Genomic DNA, 14225 nt, shown 5'->3' with positions numbered 1-14225 from the left:
CCTTAATCAAGTACCTGGCAATGCAAGTCTCACAGGATTTTGGAATTGTTGTGCATCAATGACTATTCTATGCTTACTCCCTTCTTTTGAATCAGAAACTAATGGAAGTTAGCCTCTCTTAACATCATCGTATGTTGTGACTATGGATTCACCTGGAAAAGGGGTACAGGTAATTAATTGGCCTCTTTACTTCACAGGTCTGAGGACTGAAAGGAATTTTACTAGAGGAATTTTGCCCATGGGTCCTCTCATTTGGACCTGGACCTGATGTAGATGCTTAGATAATGGGCTTTGAGCAGATGCTGTAATAGGATGCAATATTTTGTGCCTTGTAAGAGATAACATTTGTACATGAGAGAAGTGTCAATATTTTATATCCAAAGTTACATTAATGACAACCTAAAATTTTGATAGTTTTCCCACTGAGAGGTGGTGTCGTGCAGAGACTCAGCTCCCACTCCCCGCACAAGAACGCAAGATATGTTAAGGCCAAAAAGGAACAGCAACGGAGCCATGGATAGGGGAGTCATACCACTACATTCTCAGTGGCAGCTGGTCAAGTTACAAAAGCAAACATCCACCAGTACCCCAATGAGGGGTCTTCCTTCCCCACCCCTTGCTGGAGGCTAGGCGAGATATAGGAAGTAGGGTCAACAGGATCCGCAATCCACAATTCACTTGCTAACCGCACTTGCTAGCCTGAAGCCACCATCTGCTTCTCTGCCAACCAACCAACCAACCAACCCTCTTGCCAGTGTAGCCACGGCGGTTGTATTAGTGGCGAATGACTAAGTGGTAACAGCTGATGGCCACCCAGCAACAGCGGATGGCCATCTGATTACAACTGATGGCCATCTAATAACTGAGCCAATACCTTTCCATGTGAGGCCGAGAGCCTGGAAACTGCTCTCTGGACTCTGTCCCCACAGGTGGAGTCTCATTCTTTTCTCCTTGAATCTCATTTGGCACAATAATTTGTTTTAACGATAAAATAATGCAACTATGATATTTTGGAACTTCAAAGTCTTAAGAAGAGTTGCATGTTCTCGATGGATTTCTTGGCACTCTCAGCCTCTACTAAAAATAGATATTCATCAACCCTGAGATAGCCATGTAGGAATGGGTTTTTAGGTACGTGCCTAAACTATCAGGCACTAGTTCTAACTGAGCTAACACTAGTCATCAATTCTAAGTCTTAGCTCAGCTGAAACTATTGTCTGATAGATGAATAAAACTTACTTAGAACTGCAAGGTCAGAACATTCATCAGCTAACCCTCACACTGTGACATTCATTCATTACACATGGAGCAAAAGGCTCATCCAGCAGGGCCCTGCCCATATTTCTGACTCACAGCTCCAAATTGTAACAGGCAATAAAATAGTTGTTGTCTTAAAGTACTAAATTTTGGGGTAAGTTGATCATGCAGATAGAGTGAATCAGGAAAGCTTGAACAATAACAGCCCTGTTATTTTTTTAAATTTCTAGTTGGAAATAACACTATCTACGATAGTATATGTATTTATATGTAGTAATCAAATTAAAAGTTAATACTTATATCTCATACCCAATTTTAAAACTATAGTAAAATTTACCCTAATAAATTTAAAATACAAAATTTCACAAAATAAAGCAGAAAAAAAGGAAAAGTAGAAAATTAAGTAGTGATGATTTGAAAGGAGAGCTATATAGGAATTTGATAGAGAAATAATTTAAAGACAATAAGAATGAACTTGACGAGGGAATGATGTCTGCTTTATCTTATACATAATGTCTAATTTATGTTATCTCATAATAATGGAAACACTTGTGGTGTGGCTAGAAAATGCATGTTAATTTGGGCCAGAGAAGTTACTTGGTCATATGGAAATGGAGAGCAATTAAATATTTTTAAGCAAAGGGGATTGGACAGTGAGTGCCCAAGAATACTAATTAGATGATGCCCTTTAGTGTGAATTAGCATAAAAAAAGAAAACAAATGTACAGAAATGATTTCCAAAGTATAACAATAAGCCAAGCAATTGAATGCAATATCTCAACCAATGGAAAGGGAAAGTTGGAAGCCTTTGAAATAAATTATTTGTGTGTAGCTTGAAGAGGTCATAGTGACTGAATGTAGGTGATGAGAGAAAGCGGGCTTTGAGCCTGAGTTATTCAACAAAAGATGATACCATTGCTAGATTCTGAGAAGTAAAGAACAAGAGAAAGTTTGGGGAAACGTGAAATATTTAACTTCTCTAACATATGATAAATCATTTGTGTCTTCATGTTTCCTATTCTAAAGTTACCTATATTTAATGACAACTTGAAAAATAAATGATACAATTTGAATAGTCTGGGATTAGTAATGTTTTGCAAATTATGAAATTTATTTTATAAAAAATACTATCCCAGTTTTACTTTGGGTCTTAAAAATCCTTGGAAATATTTTGAAATTTATTTTTCATGAATGTGTATACCTCTTACTGTCTAAAATTTGCTTGTATTCATAGTTTGAAGACCAGTCCCACCTCAGAAGTAAGAGGAAAACCGTGTGCCAAAAGCTGTTTATTAAGTCTGGTAAGGAAGCTGCAGCTTTTGCATTACTGATGAGATATTGAGCAAAAATCACCGACAAATTATATCTCTTCTTTCATCCCTTTGTATTTATATGGTGTCCTATTGATTCAAAGCTCACAATATTTACTGAGCATCTGTTGTACATTTACAAATACACAGTACAGTTTCATTCAAAGTTCTATTCCTTATGCCTGATGCAATTACAGCATTTAAGAAGATAGAAGCCTAGTTGAATGAGTAAAGAGAAAACAAGAACATCCACAGCTGTATCCTACTTAAACTTTATAATACATACAAATAGAGACCTGAAGCTCCTGCAAGATGCTTAAACACCTGGTAGATGAGATGGAAATGCAAAGTAGCTTAAATATTTTAATTCACTTTGCTCAGAGAGTCAGAATATGTAACTATATTGTCATAAACTGAATATATTGGCTGCATAAGACATTTTCTCCTAAAATGTTCTTCAATAAGTGGTCCCAAAGCAGTTTTAAATGTCTGTCAGCCAATATTTGAAGAAGGTTATCGAGATACATCTAGTGACTGCAAGCCATGCCTGTAGTGGACTGATGCAAATGTTTATTCTTCTTCTATGAGAACCAAAATCTAAATGACACTATGTCTGTAGCGACTCTGCAGGGTGTAACACAGAGTGCCATGCAGGGTCCCAGCTCCCGCTCCCCACACAAGAACACAGGACACAGTGAGGCCAAAAAGGAACAGCAATGGAGCCAATAGATAGGGGAGTCATACCACTGTATTCTCGCTGGTGGCTGGGTTGGAGACACAGGAAGTAGGAGACACACAATCCACAGCCTGCCGTCCGCTTCTCTGCTAATGGACCCTACTTATTAACTGCAATCCACACTTGCTACCTTGGCCACGGCAGTTATATCAGTGGCTAATAGCTAACTGGTAACAGCTGATGGCCAACTAGTCACAGCTGATGGCCGTCTACCACCCGAGCTAGCACCTTTCCACATGAGGCCAAGAGCCAGGAAACTGCTCTCTGGGACTCTGTCCCCACCACGGGAATGTGTACATATATTAGTTGAGGGACTTATTTTCAGAAGGAGCTCTTGGGACCCCTTACAGTATCAGTTTGCTTTGCAGTGTGAAGATAATGGTAAATATGTCATTAACTTTTTTCTCTTTTCTTTTTCTGCATCAAATATTCAAAAAGCAGATACTGTTTGGAATGCTGTTTTATAACCCCAAATCTGCTACCTTTGTGTTGTTAACCTGTCTTTAGTGTATTTTGTTCATCTGTTGTATATTTCTACAAAATCCTTTCTTCCATGAAAAACAAAACAAGCAGCAAACAAAAAACAAACAAACCAAAAGTCCTGCTAAACACCATAGCCAACTGTGTCTTACTGAAGAAATTAAGTTTTCTGGCCTCAACTCAACAGTAACCATTAGAACCAATTCTCTAGCTCAGGGGTGTCCAAACTGTAGCCCGCGGGCCAACTGCGGCCCGCATTCTATTTTTTATTGGCCGGCAGTAAATTCCAAAAATATATTTAGTTTACTGAAATAAATCAGGTGAGGCAATACGTACTTCACCTCGAGTGAGTGGCCCAGCTGTTTGTGTATTTTACCACATATGGCCCTTGGTGAAAACCGTTGAAAAAAGTTTGGACACCCCTGCTCTAGTTGTTAGAAATATGACTGTGTTTCTTTTGAAATACAGAGAGTGCCAAAAAAATGCATACACATTTTAAGAAAGGAAAAAAAAAAAAACTATTAAAACTATAATACTCAATGTATACTGATAACAAAAGATGACTACAAGTCATGTGAATACATGTTTTTGGCACCCCCGGTATATGGCCCAAGGATCTCCTAATCCAGGAATGTATAAACTTCTGTCTTTTTACTCTGCATCCTATGTATGCATAAAACAAAACAAAATAGATTAGGTTCCACAACATATATATATATATGTATTTTATTTTCTACAGGTGATTCTAATATAAATATATACATAATTAAACACAGCTGCACATTATACATTATTATATGCTGTGTGCATTAGTGAACGTATGAAAAATACACAGCTCAGAAAACAAACATTGTAATATATTTCTTCTAAAATCTAGTAAGTTATTATGCACAGGTCTCTTTGGAGACCACTGACTAATCTACCACAGCGTTTCCTCAGGGAAACCATGATCCTTGCAATCATGAGAAATTCATAATCTACTGCCTGGCAATTTGACAAATCAGAGAGACAGAAGTCCTGCTCTTTTGCTTGTGCCCGGCAATGAGATAATTTTCTTGCCATCTTAGATTAAAATCCAAAATAAAATTCAACATAAAATGGTTTTGATTTTATTTTCAACCATCTGGTAACTTAATCATTATGCATAATGTTTTATGTGAAAATGTATAGGACATTTAAATATTAGAATTACAATCACATATTTGGAATATGGGATCTTTTAAATCTGTTATTTGTCTGTTAAAATAAACACATATCTTTACATATCAAGATTATGCAATCCACATCCCTAAATTTTTCAGAAAAAATAAAACATATAATTGTGAAAAATCTTTAATATTAAATTTTAACTTTGAATTTTTAGTCAAAATATTACCACTTTGATTAAAATTATGTTAAAATATGTCACTTTTCCAATAGTTTAGTGGTTGCCAGAGGGTAACGGGGGCGGGGGGTGGGGGGTGGGAGATGAGGGTAAGGGGGATCAAATATATGGTGATGGAAGGAGAACTGACTCTGGGTGATGAACACACAATGGGATTTATAGATGATGTAATACAGAATTGTACACCTGAAATCTATGTAATTTTACTAACAATTGTCACCCCAATAAATTTAATTAAAAAAAAAAAAAAATATGTCACTTTTCCTTCATCCTCAAAGAATTTTGAATAATCAATAATATTCAATGACTTTAGAGATTATCGATGTATAAGTTTAAATGCAATAATTTAGACATTTTGACTATTCCTTAAACAACTGGTTTGCATAATGTTTAAAGAGACTTCTGGTTACTCTGTGTCTATAATATAATAGAAATTAGGAAATATATGAAGAATGATGATTAAATAATGGGCATCATATGAAATAATCATTTAATTAATTATTCTGTAGATCCAGGGCCAGCCATAGAGGGTAAAAATCATGAAACAAGGAAAAAATTAATGAGTATCTTGGTCAAGATTTGCTTATTTTAGCCAGGGCCTCTATTTTTTTTTTTTTTCTTTTTAAATCTATGTTAATTGAAACTATACAAATAAACAAAAAAGCTAGAGGCATATGTCATGAGGTCCTGCTTTATCTGGAGTAGAAATATAACACTGGTGAAGTGAAATTAAAATGAAAAGGGTAATGAGGCAAGTGAAAGAGGAAAGTATAGTGGATTTGCCACTCTTGACATGGGGAAAAGCTAGTTCAATGACACCAACTATCTCCAGAAAGACCAAAGGAAACCACAGTTTAAAAAAATTGGTGAAAAGGGGAACGAGAAATTTTTCTCCAAGTTCCTCCAAATCTCCTGTCTCCTAACGTCCCAGGGGGCATTAACTCGCCAATACTTTGAATGGCATTAACTAGCCCTTCTGGACAGACTCCAGACAAAGCCAGAGTTTCTGGTTTTCCAGGAATGTCATAACTAGGATGGAAACTACTGTTCTTTCAAGATGATAAGCTCAATGGGTGTAAGGTCAAAGCCCTGCCCTCAGTCCTAGGGAAAGTAAAACAACTGGCGATACTTAGTAATGAGGCAACATATGTGGCTGCCAGGACTTTACAACCACAGGACACTGCCAGCCATTGAGGAAGCAGCACAGGTGGTTAGTCCTGGGTGGGCAACTGAGGCTGAGCAGATATAAGGAGACACAATAAATTGCCTCTTAACTACTCTGCCTTCTTAGATCCTGGAAACTGCTCTTTATGTTTTTGATTAATTTTTGTCCCTTCCATTTTGATTATTTGAACTTGGCTTTTAGACCTCTTAGAATATCAAGCAAAGTAACAAATAACATTTATTGAACCAATATTATGTGATAAATACTGTAGTAGAATTTCTAAAATATGCATTCAGTTACCACCACAATCCCCCATCAGGTAGATAGTCTTTAATGCTCTGTTAGACAATATGACTGAGATATAAGAATTTAAGTAACATGCTCAAGGTTAATTGTTTTATAATTTGTGACTCCAAAATTTATACACAGAACTTCTGAATAAAAGGAAAGATCATGTTTTAAAATCTATACCAAGATATCAAGAGTTGTCTTTGGTGAAGGTTTTTGAACCATCTTAAATAAGAAAGGAATTGCTTAGACTCAGCAGCCTTAGATGTAAATACATTTAGCTTCAATTACCATCATTAACAGACTTACCATATAACATTTAAATTGTATGCAAAGCCAAAATAAAATATTATAAATAAGTGGAGTAGCGGAGATTATAGTAATTGTCCACGCTCCAAGCCATAAGGGGAAAGGCTGCAGGTAAGAGTCCCTAATCAGAGTTTGGTGTTTCACGTTATCTGGATTCTGTACGCACTGTCCAAACGCTTTATTTTTTTGAGAAATGATGAGAGTACTTCAGTTTAGTACCATGAATAAAATTATAGTATTTTGTCACAATATGAAAGTGACTCTGGGTTGTTTTCATAAAATAGGTAAAGAAAATTTTATTCTCAAAGAGTTCTCTTATTTATCAATGCCTTGAGACCCATTAAAATGGTGAAAAGAAAAATGAGGAGCACAACAGAATCCACTTATGAATCTGTGCTTACATTTCAATCTGAGAAAATCCCAAGAATAAGTAAATTTATAAAACAGACCATTCAAGTGATAAAGCAGATATGCAATTTGCCCTATAATGGGTCAGATATCTGAAATCAGTTGTCACTGGCCTCAGCATCAGGGATTCTGAGAGGATTTTCAGGGATCGACTACTTATGGGGGGGAAAAAAACACCCTGAATAATAAGTGCCACCCTTTCTGTAATTTTGTCCATAGTAACTGCTTAAAATAGCAGAAAGTGGCCAACATTATTTATTTTGTCCTAGTGACTGTTTACATTTGATGCATTTATTTTGTTAAATGAAACAAACATTTCCACTAATATTGAAGCAACTGAAGACAGTATGTATTTCTGACTCAATTATTATTAGTTATTCAATACACTAAAAAGTAAAGTAAATAGAATAAGAATTGTCAGAGTTGCAATTTAGCTACTACTATAATAATTCTATACACTCATACACTTAAACCTGTATAATTTTATTAACCAGTCACCCCCATAAATTTAATGAAAAAAGAAAAAAATATTATATCCCAGATATATTGTCTTGTATATAAAAATATAATTTTAAACCAGTAACAATGATAAAATTATAAGCAAGTAGTATAAGTTATTTAAAAGCTCATTACTATATTTGCATGAGTCTTCTTCATAAATACATAAAAAGTAGTCACACCTCTGTCACCTTACTTAAGTATACTGGGATCCCCTTGTCAGGTGAACACAATTGAAACTGCTTTGTTTAAATTTAAAGTGAACTAACTATATAGAACATTAGCAATCCAAGTACATTTTTATATTCCTTTTAAAAGTACATTTCTGTGTTTTATTAATGTTCAAAAAAATTCTGATTCCATAATATAATTGAACTAATACTGCTTTCCTCAGAATAAACCCTTGAAAATGAAGCTGTGTTTACTCCTCAAAAAGTTCAACGTGTTTATTATGAATTAATGCAGAGCCTCCGCTTCTCTCCAAAGACTCTCAACTACCAGGAGGGATGAAAATTACAGATACTCAGAATTACTGTCAGAACACTCTGCGGTTGAAACATGTTCAGAAATCTGGCCAATGGCATTCTGGGGACCTTGAGAGTATACATGACTACCACATGCAAAGCTAGACAGAGTAAATACATAATTTGATCAGAGTTGTGGCTTAAGATATTTAGCATTCATTTAAGATAGATAATTGTTTATATATTGTATATAAAGAAAAAAATAATTTTATATTTTGATTTCAGGAATACAGCAAAAAGAAAAAAACACCAAAAAAAAACCAAAAAAAAAAAAACCCTAAGAAGGTATTGAGCATGGAATTATACTTACGATTATCCTGTAATTAAAGTTAAATTGTTAAACACCTGTTTGAATAGACACTAGATAAAATTATTATGAGTCTTTGAATTTTAAATGGGGAATAAATTAAACTAAATATAGATTGCTCCCTGATGGGTAAAAGAGGTTTCCATCTGCTATAGAATGGTTGATACAAATATAAATTAGAAGGAACTCTAGTGATCATGTAATGTTCATAAAATAAGACTGAGGATTGCTACATTGCTATTTTTTAAATCCAATTTCTCAAAGATAAGTACCCAGAAAGCTAAAAATAATCATTACTTCATAAATACTTCAAATTTAGTATTTTCAACAAGTACATAAAGTGTTTGAAATTTTATAGGAATAGGAAAGTAATGAAATGCAAATTAAGGTGGATTTTTATACATACTGTTAAAATGTTTTTGATATTTAAATTCCAAAAGAGAGAAAGTGAGTTTACTATGTTTTAAGAAATTTTCTTGTTGTTTTGTATAACTAAAATATACATTATTTTAATGTTTGTCTTGCATAAAAGTTTGAAGTCAGAGAGCTATGGATGGATTTGAATGCTTTACAAATTTGGCAGACTTTCAAACTTACCTAACCTCTACACACCAGTTTTCTCATCTGCTACTTGGGTACTAGTAACCACATCAGACGTTTATCTTGAGCAATTTACATGACATTCTTTGTACATTAATTTACCAAATAATAGATACATCGATAGCAGCTGCTGAGTACTCAGCTAGACATTGGGAAATAAAATGGTAATAAAAACCAGACAAATATGCATGGCTTCCATATACCAGGAGCTCATCTTCTCTCACTGTGATGATATTCAATAACTACCTATTTTTCTTAAATGTAAAATTTCTTCTAGGAATGCTGCTTATAAAAATAGAGTAGTATAATGATATTTAACATGTGCATGAACTCTTCATTCCTACATGCATAAAGTCATAAAACTTTTATCTTTAAGAACAGAAGACACTTACAATATAAAATAAAAAAAGTATACTTGGTGCATCACATGTTTATCTTCAATAGCCAAGAATCCCCTTAATTTTATTAATAATTAGATGTGGAAGCAAATACAGAAATTTTCATTTCAATCACACAAAATTTTCTGGTGACAAAACTTAAACTTAACCAAGTTTCTTCTGACTACTGTTCATTTTAAAATCAGAATAATCAAGTAACCTTATTTTGTCCTTTATACTATGAAGTAACAAGTGAACAGAATACTAATTATTAGTATAGTTCTAAGTGATTATTTTAATCTCATCATAGTATCCTAATAAACTCTATCTCCTTGAATGTAAACTTGTCTGATTAACTGCAGAATACGTATCTGGACATATAGGTCATTCAAAATTTCATAGAATATCTATGCTGATATAATCATTACACTAATTGTCCAATGGGACAAATTCAAATCAATGCCATCTCCAAATCAATGCCATCAGAAAGACAATAATAATGTGTATTAAATATTATAGCCATGGCTATAAAAATTATAGCCCTGTTAAAAACAAATGTTATATTGTCCAGAGAAAGCAAATAACGTCAGCACAAGGAGACACATTATGATATATTGGATCAGTCAGAGGTTTAGCACACTTATCTGTCTGACAGTCCAGATAAGAACCAGTTACTTTTTACCAGTGTGCAGGTAAAGACTCAAGCTATGGGATTTAATCTTGAAATTACATTTGTTTCACCCTGAACTTCTTAAAAGACATTAATTAAATTATTCCTAAGAGCATATTCTACCACACTAACATTTTATTTTAAATAATATTCAATATCATCAAGGTATTTTTGCGCTAGGGAAAAAGGCATATTCCAAATACACATTACTTCATCTTGTCAGCATATTCTCCTGTGGTAAGTTTCTGTTACTCTAACCAGAAGTTTACTTAGAATTTAATATGGTGTTTATGTAAATGTACTTTGCATTGTTTTTGCTTTAATGAACTTAATAAAGGTTATTTGTAAATATAATAGGCTTTTTCTTATTCTCTAGCAAGAGTTTTGCTTTAAAATATCATGAATTAAGGAGCACTAATACCTTTTAAACTTAAAACTTAGTTTACTTTTTTTTTTTTTATTCTAAGTATTATTTAAAGCAAGTCTCTCTTTTCTGGAATTCAAATATATTTCTATTTGATCCTTTAAGTTTTTAGTGAATACACTTAGATTTTTAGGAATAAAAAGCAGTTATAAACGCTTATTATTCTCAAGCATTCATACCAGTAGAACATTTGACTTGACTGTTTAGAGCGGATAAGACTAATCTCCTGACTTTTCCTATATAACATGAGGCAACAGCATTACTGGAAACCACTTTTAAATGATGGCTATAGAGCAAAGGAGGAAACGATGGTATATGCTTCATGCGCTATACATGATTTTAGTGATGGCAAATGTCATAGAAACATTTTTTAAAACAACAGCTTCCCAATTCTCTAGCAATAATAAATTTATCTCATTTCCCCAAACCTGGACAAATCACTAAGAAGAAGACTCATGAGATAAGAACGTTACATGATTTGATTAGATGTTGCATGGATGAGTATTAACGACAGCAGTAATGAGGGCAAGTAATATTGTAAAGTATCTAAGTTTTACTGGTATTATGAACACTAGAGTCAGCTGAGGCTGCAGATGGGTCTTTGAAAGTACCTTAGGGGTATACACCAGGTATGAGGTGATAACATAATACATTAGGCTAATGGAAAAGGAAACATGGAAGTATATACACAAAAGAGCTTTAGGATGGAATCTATACATTTTGGTGTCCTCCTGACCTTGAAGGTCAACAATGATAGAAGGGTCAAATCCACATATTTTGAAGCTATTGTTTAAATATGTCAATTATATATTATTCACAGAGAAGAAAATCCTTTACAATTGTGTTTACAAGAGTATACTACTATGAAGCAGCATAAAAAAGAGAAATAACAGATATCTAATATTTTCTAATGATTAATACTGTCTAATTAGCGTGATCTAATACATTGTACAAAGATGCCCTTGGTTAGTATTCAGTATTTTAGAGTTTAATACCTTTGCTGTATTCCATTGAAGTACAAGGATGCTGAAACAATAGCTGCTAAACAGATAAATTCATTCAATTACTTCATGCAAAAATGTGTCTGGCTGTAAGCTGCAAGTACAAAAACCCTGATGGTATAGTTCTAGTCCAAACCGAAAGGCCTGACAACCAGGGGAGCCAGTGTTGTAAGTCCCAGTCGAAGTCTGAAGGCCTAAGAACCAGGAGCATCGATCCCTGAGGGCCTGAGAAGATGTAGGCCCAGTTCAAGCAAAAAGAGCAAATTCAGAGAGGTTATGGTCAAGATAGCATAGTAGGTAAACACTTATCTTTTCTTACGACACATCAAAATTACAACTAAACGATAAAACAACCATCATTGAGAATCATCTGAAATTTTGCTGAACCAGTCTTATACAGTAGTGCCTCGGTTTCCAAATGTCTCTGTTGACGAACATTTCAGTTTACGAATGCCGTAAACCTAGAAGTAAGTGCTTCGGTTTTTGAACAGGCCTCTGAAGTCGAACATGTCAGATGGTTTCCACTGAGTGCAAGATCCTGAGTTCTAGCTGTCCGCTGTTTTCCAACATTTCAGAACTCGAACAGTCTTCTGGAATGGATTACGTTCCACAACCAAGGTACCACTGTAACTAAGGACATACAGAAGAAGCCACCTGGAGACTGGTAGGAGGGCAGAGATGCAGAACAAGCTGGTTCTATACCCACATGTGACCAATTATAAATTAGGAGGGCTATCATAGCTGCAGAGTTCCCGCCCACCAAAAGGAATAATGGGTCCTAGCACCACACCAGGATCCCCAGCCCTGTTCCAGTTCCAGTTACAGAGAGAAAAATCCCATAATTTCTGGTTGTGAAAACCAGTGGAGATTGTGGCTGAGTGAGATGGACACTGGCTGGAATCCTGGGTGCTCCTCTTAAAGGCACTGCACAAGGACTTACCAATGAAATTACTGGCACTGAGCTCCAGCACTGGGGCAACTGCTGGAGAGGCGACAGGGGCATATGGAGGGAACTGAGTTGTCTAGCTCAGGACGAGGGCTGGAGGAGCAGCTTTCTCCAGGATGGAGGAGCTGGTGGAAGCCATTGTTGCTTTGTTGAGCCCTCCCCCTTCCCAGTGTACAGATGCAGGCAGCCAACACATCTGAATCTCCATCAAGCTGGCCAGTATCATTCATTCATCATACCCGTGAATCCTACCCCACCCAACTTTCAGGAACACGCAAGCCACTTCCAGTGGCATTTTTGTACAAACCAACTGTTTTGGTTCATGCTGCAGACTTTCCTAGGGTCTCTCAAAGGTTTGTGGAACCCAGACAAGCAACATCTGGCTTGAGCTTGTCCCATAACTCTGTCCGGGCAACCGCAAGCCTGGCAATAGAGGCAGAGAGCCTTGGTTTGCAACTTGGCCTCTCGAGGCACTTCCAAGCACGGCACAGGGCCGGCCATATGTGGATTGCTTTTTGGCTCTTGCAGGGTGGCCCAGGAGGTGCAGGCAGTGGCTAAACTTGATCTGCTGTGGGTCTCCTGCCAGGAGACCCTGGGGTTGGCATGCCCAGTGGCCATCTTACTGTAGCATCACTCAGCTACCTCCAAGGATGACATACCCAAAGGGGTGGATTGAGCAGGCACCAGAGTCCTGCTGAGGCATATCCAACCCTGTGTGGTTAGCACCTGTACCACGACTCCTCCACTCTAGTCACGGCCAGTCCTCACAACCAATGAGTTGAGAGTCAATCCCTTCCACTGATTTGCAAACAGCAACCAAGTCTCAACTTAGGATGGCACACACAACCCACACAAGGGACATATCTGGAGTGTGTGGCTCAAATGACAAGGAGACTGCACCACTGAGCCCCACAGCACACCTACTAGATCTATTGGGGTGATAGATGGGAAGGGTGATAGGGGCAGGGTGTAAAATGTGAAGGGATTAACAAATACAAATAAGTAGTTATAAAATAGTCATGGGGATGTAAAGTATAGTGAATATAAACAATAATATGTTAATAACTATGTATAGTACCAGGTAGGTACTGGTGAATGACTATGATGCACACCTGAAACTAATATAATAGTGTATGTTAGCTGTATTTTAATAAAAATCTTAGGGAAAAAAAGAAGTGTCTGTGTTTAGCCAGTTCTTGGGCTTTTTTTTTTTTTTTTTAATTAAAGTTTATTAGAGTGACAATGGTTAGTAAAGTTACATAGGTTTGGTTTTTAGTTTTGATGACATCAAGGAGCTACACTGAATATTTTTGTTTCTTTTGGATTGTTCTCCATGTAGGATAGCTGTAGCAGCTTCAATGACCTAGAGTCTACACAACCAAGTTAAAGCACAATAAAAAGAAGTCAGTCATAAATAAACTAACAGAAAAAAGTACTAGTCTGTTTTCTTCCTAAGAATGTACAGTGGTTGGTGGGGAGAGGGAGCAAGGAGAGAGGGAGGGAGAAAGAGAGAGATGTGTGTATGAGAGAGAGAGAGAGAG

Source organism: Rhinolophus sinicus, linkage group LG07, assembly GCF_036562045.2.
Source record: "Rhinolophus sinicus isolate RSC01 linkage group LG07, ASM3656204v1, whole genome shotgun sequence".
Classification (NCBI taxonomy): domain Eukaryota; kingdom Metazoa; phylum Chordata; class Mammalia; order Chiroptera; family Rhinolophidae; genus Rhinolophus; species Rhinolophus sinicus.
This window is presented reverse-complemented; position numbering follows the sequence as displayed.